This window comes from Sus scrofa, chromosome 18 (assembly GCF_000003025.6).
Source record: "Sus scrofa isolate TJ Tabasco breed Duroc chromosome 18, Sscrofa11.1, whole genome shotgun sequence".
Taxonomy (NCBI): domain Eukaryota; kingdom Metazoa; phylum Chordata; class Mammalia; order Artiodactyla; family Suidae; genus Sus; species Sus scrofa.
This window is the reverse complement of record NC_010460.4, coordinates 35,329,108-35,343,136: the sequence shown is the minus strand read 5'-3', so window position 1 is coordinate 35,343,136 and position 14,029 is coordinate 35,329,108. Positions and strand designations below refer to the sequence as shown.

General features: G+C 38.5%; 2 long non-coding RNA genes across 3 annotated transcripts in view; one reads left to right on the top strand and one right to left on the bottom strand.

The window, feature by feature from the left end:
- LOC106506814 overlaps positions 1-14,029 on the bottom strand; it is a 391,532-nt gene that overhangs the window by 368,818 nt on the left and 8,685 nt on the right. The gene's annotated exons all lie outside the window — the stretch shown is intronic.
- The window catches only part of LOC102167929, an 87,474-nt gene continuing 82,549 nt past the window's right edge, over positions 9,105-14,029 (top strand). For both annotated transcript variants that reach the window (XR_309057.3, XR_002340401.1), the window contains exon 1: positions 9,105-10,264. This is a non-coding gene — a long non-coding RNA (uncharacterized LOC102167929). The remainder of the gene's footprint in view (positions 10,265-14,029) is intronic.

Here is a 14,029-nt window from a genome sequence, read left to right as displayed (position 1 = left end):
AAAATAAGATGATAACTTTTTCCCCAATCAGGGTTCTATTCCCAAATTGCTTCTCCCGCCCAATAAGATGAGACTTGGGTTGTCAGTACTTCCCCCACCCCACCCGAACCCAGTGTCAGAAGAGACCTTTGCTGGGTCTTACTTCATTGGCTTTTTCCCCTCACCCTCAATCCTTGGTTCACTGAGATAGTGCTTTTCATTGCAGACTCTTACTGGGTTTGCTTTGCACCATGCCTCCTCTACTTTCAGAATCCTCACTTAGCCTCACTAATGTTTCTTCCCTTCTTTGCCTTCCATTCTCCTAAGTCATCTGCTGTGATCCATTCATCATTTGTTGGTTCTTGCTTGAGGATTTGCTTCAGATGTACTATGTGGGTCTTATATACTCTGAGTCTTTGCTTATCTTTCTTTCTCCTTGCTTATCATTCTTTTTTCCCAGACAGGTGAATTATATCTCATCCACGTGCAAGATTCTTAAGTTGTAGTCCTTTTCTTTCACTAGTCGGCAGAAGTTATTACACTGTGCTTTTAGCTTTCAAAATTAAAGAGAAGAGGTCCAATTTAAGTTTGATATTTTTTCTTTATATGTAACTTTTCTCTTCTATTTGAAGCCTTATAAGAATTTTCCATTTTCTTGGAGTTCCCGTCGTGGCGCAGTGGTTAACGAATCCGACTAGGAACCATGAGGTTGCGGGTTCGATCCCTCCCCTTGCTCAGTGGGTTAACGATCCGGCGTTGCCGTGAGCTGTGGTGTAGGTTGCAGACGCGGCTTGGATCCCACGTTGCTGTGGCTCTGGTGTAGGCCGGTGGCTACAGCTCCGATTAGACCCCTAGCCTGGGAACCTCCATATGCTGTGGAAGCGGCCCAAGAAATTTCAAAAAAAAAAAGAATTTTCTGAGTCAGAAACTTTGCCATGCTATACCAAAGTATGTCTTTTTATATCAATCCTGCCTGGAACCTATTAAGTCCTTTCAATTAACAAACAAAATCATTCTTCAAACTATAGAAAATCTCTTTTGTCAATTCTTTTTTTTTTTTTTTTTTTTTTTTTTTTTGTCTTTTGTCTTTTGTGGGCCACACCTGTGGCAGCATATGGAGGTTCCCAGGCTAGGGGTTGAATCGGAGCTGCAGCTGTCAGCCTGTGCCACAGCCACAGCAACACCAGATCTGAGCCACGTCTGCAACCTACGCCACAGCTCACCGCAACGCCAGATCCTTAACCCACTGAGTGAAGCCAGGGATGGGACCTGCAACCTCATGGTTTCTAGTCAGATTTGCTTCTGCTGCGCCACGACGGGAACTCCTCCTTTGTCAATTCTTTAATTATTATTATTCCTCCATGTATTCATTATTCTCCTTCTAAATTTCTATTATCCAACACTTTCCCCAGCCTCTAATCTTTTTCTTCACCATTTCAATTTTCTAGTATTTTCATCCTGAAATTTTAGTTATTTTTTCGATTTCATTTTCCAGGCCTTTAAATTGGTTCTTTTAGTAGTGATCATCCTATCCTTCAAGATAATTTCTCAATGTAATATTACAGAAATTTTCAAATTTATACATAGATTGTATAAAAAGACCACCATAATAAAATACACACCTCCTCCTCCTACCCCCACATACGCACCACCTAGCTTCACCTACTACTAGCTCATGGCCAATTTTCCTCCCTGAAACTCACACCCACTATCTCTTCACCCAACTGGACTGTTTATTTTATAACAAGTCCCAGACATCATATCCCTTCATCTCTAAATATATCAGGATCTAAGGTCATCTTTTAATGTCATCTTATGTCTAATGTTTATGTATCTAATTATTTTCTGTTAAAATTCCTGTTGTCTCCTTCATGATTCTATCTCAACAAGAGTGAACTGTTCTGGATGTCTTCTTCTCCTATGTATACAAAAGGTTCTAGTTACCTGAGGTCAAGATGCTGAAATGCTTCACATTATAGGCATTGGGCGTAATCAATACTCTTATCTGCAGGTTAAAGCAACAAAACTTCCATTCATTCCTTCCTTTTTCTCCTTCTTTGACTTCTCAGTTTCTGCCTCTGTGAAGTGGCGATTTGACAGCTGGTAAACTGCCATTCTCTCATCCTCTGAAAACCTGTGGCCTGCATGCCTCAGGGTACAGATGGGTTAAAGCATAGGTTCCCATCTTCTGTAAATCCTTAAGGTGCAAGGAGACTAGCAAGTCTTCCTCTCATGACTACTCATGCAAGATAGTGCTGCCCTTCCTCTCAGGGGTCAGCCAATTTTTTCCTCAATAACCACAGTTTTGACTCTTGCCTCAGAGTTCTCCACTATCATATCAGAGTTTAATCAGCCCCAATGGAGAACCAAGTCCTAAGCCTTAAGTCCCATCCCCTTCTGAAAAACAGAGAGGCCATTGCTCTTGTCAGATTCTACCTGACTGCTGGTCCTGGCAGTTGTGCTAGTGGGTGGACTATAATTCACACTAGAGGGAGATAAGGCAGTGTAGGCAGGTCACTATCTCTACAGAACCACTCTTGACTCTTTATTCATGACCTTTTTTCTTTCCAAACCACATGTCATTTGGGCGAGTTTGAAACACACCAAAAGCCTTGTGCCTAAAAATCAGAGCTTAAACAAACATAACCAATAACAAATCTCCATCCTATGCACCTTCCCTAAGAAGATGTTACCTCTTGTAGAAAAAAAAGATAAAGTATAAAGGTAATGAAATGCAGTTCCTTACTAGAAGTTGTTCTGGCCTCTATTTCTAGGAAAGCTCAGAAAGTCTAAATGGGAGCTTTTATATGACTTATCACTAGCATATGGGCCTCAGAGGGAGATGACTTTGTCCAAAACTAGTAAGACTTGAGTATTAGAAAACTATAGTATAATGGAATTACACAGCCTTAGTACTTGAAAGTATGTTATTAACGATCATCTGGAGATACACACACACAAACAAATTCTACCTCCTCATCAATACTAAAGGAATCACATGATTTTTCTCAAGATGACAAAAAAAAAAATTTCCCCAGGCTACCAATATGTGTTTTATAGTGTACACAAGAATATATCATTTTCTCTGAATATAGACCTGTCCAATTTGGGTGTATGTTCTACTTGGTTAAAAAATATGTGACAAAATAGCACCATAGGTGTTCAAACATACAAAAGAGTCCATCAAAATTAGGTCTGGCAAAAATAAGCATGATACATAAGTGAGCTAAATCTATGATCTAAGAAAAAAAATTCTGTAGAAGTATTGTGGGCATTTTTTTTTATAAGTATAGAGCAAAAGTTAATGGATGACACTATTTCCTTGCTAATATTTGAAATTGAGGTACCTAAAAGAGCATAAAAACTTCTGTGTCTAATCACCTGAATTGTTAAAATGCAGTATCTTAGGAGATTTATATTAGAATTAGATTGACCTTTATACCAATCAGAATATAATGCCTATGGCAGTGGGGGGTGGCTACATTGACCCCATAACATTTCTTCTTCGGCTTTGCCAAAGAAATGAAATCTACATTATTTTTAAATAATGTAAGTAATTGTATGTGAAACTACAATAAAATCACAAAGAGAAAAAAAGGAAGATATGCATATTAAAGTGAGTTGAAATGCACAGAATCATTTCTTGAGTTAGGAAGGCATAGCAGATTCTTCTGGAAACAGAAGGATGGCTGGACATCTGTGTGTGTGATTGGCATCTAATATCAGCCATTATTTTTTCATCTCTATTTCATATAAGTGAGAAGTCTCATAATTTTGAATGAAATTGACCAGAGATATTCCCAGAGTTCTCTATCAAAACTCTTATATAATATACTTGCTAAATTACAAGTCATTCCTTCAATAGCTCTTTTAAAATACAGTGTGGTGTACCTCCTAGGTACTTTCAGTAAACTAATCTGATGACTGAAAAGTTGAATTTTGAAAACGTAAAAACTATCTACAGCAGGATATGCATTTATTTTTAAAAGAAACAGTTTTATATCAAAAAGACATCTATTTTTTTAACATCTAGACACATTTTATTAAAATATATGAACTCCAACATTAAGTAATAAACTATGAACGAGACAAAGAATTTAAATAAATAAAAGGTAAAATTAAAAGAGTATCAGAGCTCTTATCTGCGACAGAGTATGCTAGGATATCCATTTTTTATGTTTGATAGGTAAAGGCTAAATATGGATACTACTTTAACAAATAATCTTAAAAAGAGAATAGGCCCCCATTTGTATTAAGTACATTTTTGGATTTCTAAGAATTTTTCAATATTAATGAAATATTGTCACCAAAAGATATAGACCAATAACTGAAATAATATAATTTTGCTCTATTAAGGATGGATAATACGTCCTAAAAACATTTGAAATTTATCCGAAAAAGAAAAGAAAAGAAACAACCCAACAAAAAAACCCCACCGTTTCTTCAAGACTTATGGAGCACAGGGTTATTTTATCCCATAATCTAGTGCATCCATACTAGTATCTAAGACCAAGGCCAGGCTGAGAGATAATTTTTTCTTACCCATCTGGGGAAAGGTAGACAGAGTGAAGCTAAGAAAGAATCCTAATGATGATCAGCTATAGAACCAGTGCCTCCAACTGCCCATAAAAGGGACATAAAGAACAAAAAGTTATGACTATTAGGCATTTTTTTTCACTATGGCATCAGGGTGTCATAGTATAAGCCAATTGCAAAATATAACGAAGACTTTTACTTTAAAACAAAAATTGGCACAAGGGGCAAAAATAGAAATTTAAAAATAAAGAAATCTAAAAGGTAGCAGAACACAAACATAAGCTAAATAAATATAAATAAAAATAATAAAATATTGCTTCTTATCTCTCAGATTAACAAATATAAAAAGACTGAAAATACCCAGCATTATAGACATACAACTATCTATCCCACATAGTGCACATAGGAAATTTAAGTGCCTTTCATCCTGGAAGTTCCATCAATAAAAATATATCTTTAGGAGATGCATCAGTAAGAATAGAGAGAGTTTTAAGCAAGAATGTCCACATAAGCATTTTTTAATACTCGAAGTTTGGAAACAATTTAAATTTCTATCATTGAGGAACTTAACCATCCTGAGTTATCTAAGATCCATTTAAGAATGATCATGAATATCAACGTTCATTTGATATCTGCATTTACTGCTCCCCATACACCCATGTGCTCCTCCAGTATATCCACGTGTCCCCCACATTTCCCAACACCCTTTAAGTTAGGCCAGGGCCTATGACTAATTATGGATAATGGGTAGTAAGCAGAGTCACTGGTGAAATGCCCATGTTAAAGCATTTAAGATCCAGTGTGTAGGAGTTCTCTTGTGGTGTAGCAGGTTAAGGATTCAGTTTTGTCACTGCAATGGCTTGGGTCATCACTCTGGCACGGATTGGATCCCTAGCGCAGAAACTTCCACATGCTTTTTGCAGGTGAGGTAAAAAAAAAATTCAGTGTGTAATCACCCAGCTTCCCCTACCCCTGACCTAGAATGACCTGGAAACTACATATTCCAAACAGCATGTCTGCAAGACAATTGTTTTCTAAATCACTGAGTCACTACTTGGAAAATAGCTACAGGACCCACAAAAGATTTTGTGAGAGCAAGAAACAAACTTAAATGTGCTGTTAGGGAAATCAGGGGATTTATTAATTACCCTCATAGAGACTAGACTAAGCTGACTAATAAAAACTGTTATGGCAAAAGTAGGACACTGTTCTGAGAAAAAAAAAAAACCTAAAATTTGTGACACTGACTTTTTCAAGTGGAAGGCAGTGAGAAAACTATTTCCAGAGAGCAGTGAGATACAGATTCATGCTGTGCAGTAGCAAAACATGATAAAAATTGAAGACTTGATAGCTTGAAAAAGGCTATATATCTAATGGACTTTTACTCTGGGCTGATGATTATGATGATTAAATAAACTTAATAGTGTGTGCTAATTGCTAACTTGTGTACAGCAAGATATTACAAGAAAACAATGAGTTCAGGATAGAGTTAGTAAATTCAAAAGAAGAAATAAAAGATAAACTGTGGACTTGGACATTCAGAAAAGACAGTTCTTCTAGACACCATGCATTTGGAAATGAAATTAAAGTTGGCTTGATGGGCATGATGACCTGGATTCTGCTTGAAGCTGGAAGGGAGGATTGTGACCCTGCACCTCTGCCCTCATGGGTCTTTGCTATTTTTTAAGAAGAGCAACAAATGAACAAATCACAGAGGTCAGTGACATTCAAGAATGTGATTATATATCCTGGCCTCATAAAGGACCTGGTCAGAGAGGTGATAATGGAGATTTAGAGGAAAGTCTTATCAGTGGATTACCATAAAACTAAACAGACATTCAGTAGGAGCAAGGAGAAGAGCTCAAGGCAGTAGAGGGAGAATTTCCAAGTCAGAGACACCCAGAAAGTCTGGAGAGTTAATGATTTGATGATAGCAAGATGCCAGAGAACCTGATCACTCAATGTGTCCACCAAGCAAAATTGCGATATGTTTTTTAAGAGTAAAATGCCAATGGAGATAGTCTATATAAAGTATAAACCCACACATTTAATGAGTATAAAACCTCTTCCTTTCAAAAAAAATCCTATGAATCCTCCCATAAAAAGGGTGTGAAATATAATTCAGAAAAAAAATGTTTACAAAGAAAAAAACTTTTTAAAAAAACCCACAAAGTTCCAGTGAGATTAATTGACCTGGAGAATCAATATTTGATTCCAAAAGTGAGCAAATATATCCTGGAACAAATCCCTATAGATACACTCAAAGTGGCCACTCTAGTTATTGCCTCTGAGCCCCAACTCAACACTTCTCTGCTCTTCTCTGTGATTCTGGAGCTGGGACTCTGCAGACTACATTTATTTATCACTTGGCTTTCTGTTAGGTTCTGGTAAATGGCGTACTCAAAGGAGGTGATAAGGAGAAAGATAAAAAGGATTTGCTTCTTTCTGTGAGCTTGCTGTTACCAGCAGCATTGTCTCAGTAATGTTTCCTCATCTCAGCAATTGGTGCCAGTAGCCAGTATTTTTAAGTTCTTTCAGAACCAGCTTCATTGTACTCTCTCAAAGGTTACCAGCAGAATCCATACAAATAGCACTCGTTGCAAGAGACAAAGCCAGCACCATAAATTGCCTCCTCTGAGCTCCTGTTGAAGTACTAAGAGCAGCTAAGTTGTGTCCCTTTCTAAGAGATTAGAGTCTTAAATCTGTTGAGCCTCTTCTCTGAGCATTCAGGTTTGATAATGACAACCAATCTTTTCTCTTTGGTCGTTCTACCGTATGGGTAGCAACAGCTCCTGCAGTTCTTACCTTTGTGTTTCTTTACTTTTTTGCTGTTTGATGTTTTAATTGCTGCAACACCTGCTAACCAATTCCCTATATTTAACTCTCTCTTTTGAGATACTTAGTATGGTTTCTGCTATCCTTTCTGAATTCTGAATGATATGGTGCTGGTACTTGAAGGAGTCCTACAAAGCGAGCCCTCTAAATGAAATTCTAGGACAATTATTTTTGACCTTGGCCCTGAAAACAGAGCTGGGTTCCTTCTTAATACAACAGGATGCTGGTACTCCATGATATTCTGTGGTATTGCAATTAATTAAATGACCATCTGTGATTGATTGTAAAGGTCTGCCAATCCAAGTGTTTTAAGATACTAAGGGGTGCTGTATGTTTCTGTCACATAATTCTTATTTAAAAGCACTAGTCAAGAGGGAATAGTTCTGCATTGTAGAGTTTACAGAATGAAATGGCAAGTGTAAGTTTTGAATATCCTGAGTTCGAAGTAAAAGATGATTTCCCAGAATATCAATGGACAAGTGGCAGGACTTCCAGTGAGAAGTGGTAATTACCAAAACATGCCTCAAGGATGAAGTTGTAATGTGAATGTTTTGAATATCGAGTTTTGGGGTTTTATTTATCCATGTGTAACTGATCATGATGTCTTTAGAAATGAAATATATGGGCAGTCTAATAAATATTACTTGCTATAATATGAATATTTGTGTCTGTCAAAAGTTATTATGTTGAAATCCTAATATCCAATGTGATAGTATTAGGAGGTGGGGGTTTTGGCGATTAGATCAGGAGAGTGGAACCCTCATGAATGACATTAATGTGTTTATAAAAGAGACCCAAGAAAGGCCCTTTGCCCTTTCTACCATGCTAGGACATAATGAGAAGTCTATAAATTGGAAGACAGCCTTCACAAGAACCCAGCTAGGCTGGCACCCTGATCCTGGGCTTCCAGCCTTCAGAACTGTGAGAAATAAATGTATATTGTGTATTGCCAGTCTATTGGTATTTTGCCATACAACCTGAACAGACCAAGACATTACTTCATCTACATAACAAGAAAAAAACAAAAAATGGGTCTGGTGGCCAAAAACTAAACTTGAGTCACAACTGAAGTCATAGCCACTTAGTTTATAGATGTAAGACAGTTTAGACCTAAAGATCTTGATTGATTGGGTGGGGGTGGGCGCGTTTAGTTTCCCTTGAGGAATGACTCAATAACTGCCACACACATATACTATAAACCTCTTCAGTCTGCCCAAAGGTATTTACCACCATTTACTTTGGTGACTGGTACATAGGAAAGGTGAGATATCTAGGTCTTTAAAAATTTATTAAATAAAGGCCCCAAATTAGTGTTTATCCTTTGAGGCCCCAAACGCCACCATATTTTGCAAGCCAAAAGGAGGCAGGTGGTGGTCATTTGATGAATGGTGTTTTCACTCAAGTCTGTATCCCAAGGACCCATACTGTGATTATATTCCATTTTCTGAATATATAATTTAAATAGATCTACTCAGCAAGTGGCAGAATCCACATACTTGCTCTCTACCTCATGGAATAAAAGAAAAATAACATGAAATCCCCTAGAATTTCCTCTCTCTTTTTACCAGAACAGTAAACCATAGCTATACCACACACCTGTGGATTTGGAGCGCTAAGAGCCACCAGTAGAGAGCAGCTAGATCTCAGCAAATAACTACGTGCTATTATAAGCTTAGTCAGTTGATTATCCTAATGACAGCGGCTATTCTAGAAACAGTGTCTTCATTTAAACAGATTATCAAAGCCTTTGGTACCTGGCATTGCGGCTGGGATAGATGTTTTCTCTGCATTCTTCTTCCAGAACCTGGGAGGTGAGGATGCGTGAAGCCATTTAGGGCAGTAGAACACGTGACACAACGGAGGTGTTCCAAGCATGTATGTACTAGCGTCTGAGACACAATTTATCAGCTTCCCTGGTTCTCCACAGCCAGCCTGAGTAGGCATCTGAGGCCCAGGCTTCCCGGGTCAAGGGCAGACTCTTTGCTGGGGAAGACACTGAACCCCCACCACAACATATTGTGTCTCAAAAGAGCTCAATCTGAATTATAACAGCAGTCCCAGAAGAGAGCTTGCCTAATGGCCTTACGTATTTTCTTTCCTTTTTTAAACAACAAATAGCGCACCGACAGTTGATTTTGCGCTAGAAACTTGGTGTACACAAAGTTTAGATTGAGTACAGCCAACATTATGCCAGGGCAGTTGCGAAGTTCCCACAGTAAGAATTAGATAGGGTCTCTCAGCACTGTGCGCTTCAGAGGCGAGAAAAAAGAGCTGACATTGAAGCTGATGGTGTTACTGAGTAATGTCTCTGTCCGCATAACGGCTTTAGCGCTCTCATTTCCAAATGTCGACTACGCTTTTTTTTTTTTTTTTCCGCTTTTCGATTTTTTTTTTTTAATTCAATCTTTTTAAAATGTATATTGACATGGGTTAAAAAGCCTCGCTTCTGCTATTCGGCTAGCACTTTCTGGAAAAGCCTCCATTTCTTCCTTGACCCCGTTTCTTACGAGTAGTAGGGCATTACTATGTGTGTTTTGAAGGTTACAGCTGGCATACATACACCTGTTGTTCTTCCCAGCCAGGTGATGGGCGAGGCTAAAGGAGAGTCCTGGACGAAGAAGTGGGCGGCCGGGTAGAGTCAGGTAGGTAGCACATGGTCAAGCGACTGTGCGCAGGTGCAGCGTGGCCCCACCCACATTAGGGGCTAGTGCGTCAGCCGCGCGCGACGGGAAGTTGACGCACTGACGTCGTACAGGGAGATGTCCAGGAAGCCGGCTACCCCTCTACGTCTCTGGCAGCTTGGCCGCAATTCTGCACACTTCTGTCCTCGCTGCAGGCCCCACCGTCCAGCCCAGACTCGAGCAAGCGAGCACCGAGAGGCCGAGCGCACCTCCCCTCTGGGTCCGTGGCGCAGGTACCTACTGTGCAGCTATTGATTGACAATGCTTTTTTTCCTCTTCAGCACTTGTGAAGAAACTCGAAGGGAAGTCGGCTTTTGTCCCAAAGAGTTGAAAGTTGTTTAGAGTCGAATAACTCTTCCATTCTCTACCAAAGTCTAGTCTGTCTAGGTTTGGGTCTTACTGAAATCCTTCAGAGTACATTTCTTCACTACACTGATAACGTGATAATTGGACCTGATGATTAGGAAGCAAGGATTACCCTAGGTGATATATTCAGACACGTTAGGAAATGGCGGAGATAAACCGTATGAAAATTCAGGGGTTAATTACTTGATATTTCCAGGATCTAGTTATTGGAATATTCCCTCCAAAATGAAAAATAAATGGCTACATTTTCACTTTTTTGCTATTAAAAAAGAGGTACACTGTCTTGTTTAGAGGTCATTTGGATTCTTGAGAGGAAGTGTACCACATTGGAATGTGCTATTCTCACCAATTTACAGAGTAACCCTTAAGGTTAACAGTTTTGAGTGGAAACCGGAGGAAGAGAGGGGTCTGCAGTTGGCCCAGGTTTTAATACAGGCCTCTGTATTGCTTGAGCCTATTATCAAAGCACATCTAATGGTACTTGAGTCTAAGAAAAATGGGTATTATGTACAGCTCTGGAAATTTCCAGTAGGAGAAATGTAGTGCAGACACATAGGGATTGGGAGTAAAACCACTATTCCATGGTTCTTTTCAGAAAATCTTTTTTTTTTTGACAAGCAACTACCCTTTCTGCATTGTCCCTTCTTGCTCATACCACATCTTTGTCCTCCTGGGAAGTTCCAAAAATATGTTGCCTAGATCATTAGGCTGTTGTGGTGCAGAACAGGTGACTGTAGGGCAGACCTTAATGGTACACAGTGGAGTGCCACACACCCTCACAATATGCCCATCACAGGAAAGGGTGATGCCCGATATGGGAGGAGAGGGGGCAATGGGCTGAAGGCCCAGAGGAATTGAGTCATACTGGTGATAATGCCTAGGAATGCAAAATGCAATCACTTGTGAACAAGAGAATTAAAATAGTGGTATAACACTATGAAATTTGAAAGTGTGAATATGTTCAAAGATAAATCAAAACATATATCAATGAATTCACATCAGGGAAAATTTTACCAAATGTGATATTATGGGGAAATGAAGCTTTTCTCTTAGATGTGATCGTATGTTAAATCATGTTTCAGATGTGATATAAAACATTTTTTTTAGAAAAGATTACATAATTTTTTATTCAGTTATGTGGAATGTAAAGCTAATTCAAAATACAACTTAATTTTAACTTTTTGTCTTTTTTTTAGACAGTCTTCCACACCCACAGCATATGGAAGTTCCCAGGCTAGGGGTTGAATCAGAGCTGCAGCTGCAGGCCTGTGCCACAGCCACAGCAACTTGGGATCTGAGCCGTGTCTGCAACCTACACCACAGCTCATGGCAATGCCGGATCCTTAACCCACTGAGCAATGCCAGGGATTGAACCTTCGTCCTCATGGATGCTAGTCAGATTCATTTCCCCTGAGCCACAACGGGAACTCCACAACTGAATAATTTTAATAATCAGACAATACACATTAGCCTATATACAAACTTTTCCTGGAAAAGAAAGAGTTTATATAACTCAAAATGTAGACTAGACCTTCTTATTAATCTAACATAACTGAGACTATGAAATTAATATGGTAAATAATATCATAACCAGTGTACATTTATCAAGATTTGCTACATTAATACAGCAATTATGGTAAAATATACAGTGGAAGTACTAACATATTTAGAAATTTAACTATCATTATACAAACCTTTTCTCCTCTAATTTCTTGGAAATTATAAATAGCTCTGACATTTGTAACTGAATAGTTCTTTCAATAAAAAGCTATTATTTTTGTTAAGTTGCAAAAACGTACTTTGTGTGAATAATGCTCAGTAAAATATATCAGCAAATTGAAAAGTTTGGAGTCTAAAATTAGGCTCAAGGCATTATCAAGAAGTGGACATTTTCATGTTAAGATTTTTGAAATGCATTTTGCTGAAACCTGAGTTAAGGAAAAGACTCGGAAGTTAAAAGATAGCAGAATAAACAATATACTTCAGGGAGGGATTAAAGATTTACCTCCCCAGAAGTATGTGTTGTCTATCAAAAGGAATGAGATCTGAGGCCACAGAGATATTCCAGGGGCTATAAACTGCAAGAGGCTTGCCTAATCCCACTCCCATGCCTCTAGATGTTTATTTACATCCTGGAGAGTATGAACCAAGGATATTTTGTTTACATATTAAAGATTACTCTCTCTCAGGAGAAGAGGCATAGTTGTCTTATATAAACTCTTAGCTTCATATTTTTAGGTTCCTCCCTTAGAGATCCAAGTACATTAAGGTGACCTTTATCTGACTTTTATCATATCACCCAAGATAGCGAAGGACTCAGGTAAAGAGAACCAATGTAGTTAATGCTAAAAGTAATAATTAATATGTCCCTGACTCAGAAACCTTTTGTCTGTTTCTGGAATAATGCAAGTAAATATCAATCTTAAAAACTTAATAGGTGTGACCTTCCTACTTCCTCTTCCAGACAGTCTCACATGATACACTATTAAACTGAGAAAGACCTTTGAAGTCAGGAAAACAAAGAAATAAAACAGATGGAAGGACTATTATAGATTATTATAGATGAGGCTACTGGTACATGGAATAGAGTAATCTGAAAGATAGGAAGTCTTTTAAAATTATCAGAGAGCTATACTGCCCAAAAAAAAAAGTCAAGAGTTTTGCCTTAAAAAGCCTGTAATTTTTCAACACTGAAAACAACCCTTGGCTCCACAATTCTCCATCATCAGATACTAGACTGACAAAGGTATGCAATTTTCAGAAAGAGAAAAACCTTAACACTCATTTCAAGTGTGTGCAAGAAAAATGGGGCAGGGAAAAAAACCAACAACTAATTATAAGTGGAGTCTGGAAGCCTCAGATTTAAGAGCAACTCCAGGAGCCTAATCACTGGCCTTCCCACACTCCTAAGGTAAAGGATTTTCATAGTATCTGCCCAGCAGAATTTTAGAACTGCTTTAGAGCAGTGATACTTGTTGTCTAGAAGTGAAGCAGAAACATTTATTGATCACTAAACATCTCGTTTCTCTAGTACCTTTGCAGTTAAAAGAAGTTGTGTTCTGCCTAGCACATGGTGAGCAAAATGATGGGAGTCCCATGAACAGAAGCATTCTCTCTTCCCTGCAATAGTTATCTGAAAGCCAGTTGGTATTTCTACATGGTACAATCCACTTGGGTCCTACAACTTAGAAGGAAGCTAACCTTGAGAACTATTGGACTCATTGCAGATTTTGCATGAGGGAGAAATAAGTACATGTGTTAAATTACTGAAATGTGGAGAGTTTTGTTACCACAGCATTACCTATCCCAGTAGTTCTCAGTCAGAGATGATTCTGCCCCACTGGAAACATCTGATCCTATGTGGAGGCATTTTTGGTGGTCACAGTTGGGAAGGAAGGCCTACTGGTATTTAGTGAGTAGAGGCTGAACATCTTCCAATGAACTGGACAACCTCCCACCACCCTCCATCTCCAACAAAGAATTATCTGACCCCAATGTTAAGAGTACCACCATTGAGAAACCTGGCCAAAGCTAACCTAAGCCACACAACATTTAAATCGTCCCTAACATATTGTCAAATGAGAAATAGCAGACTTATTCTCATTACCTTCATGTCACATATTAAGATTGTA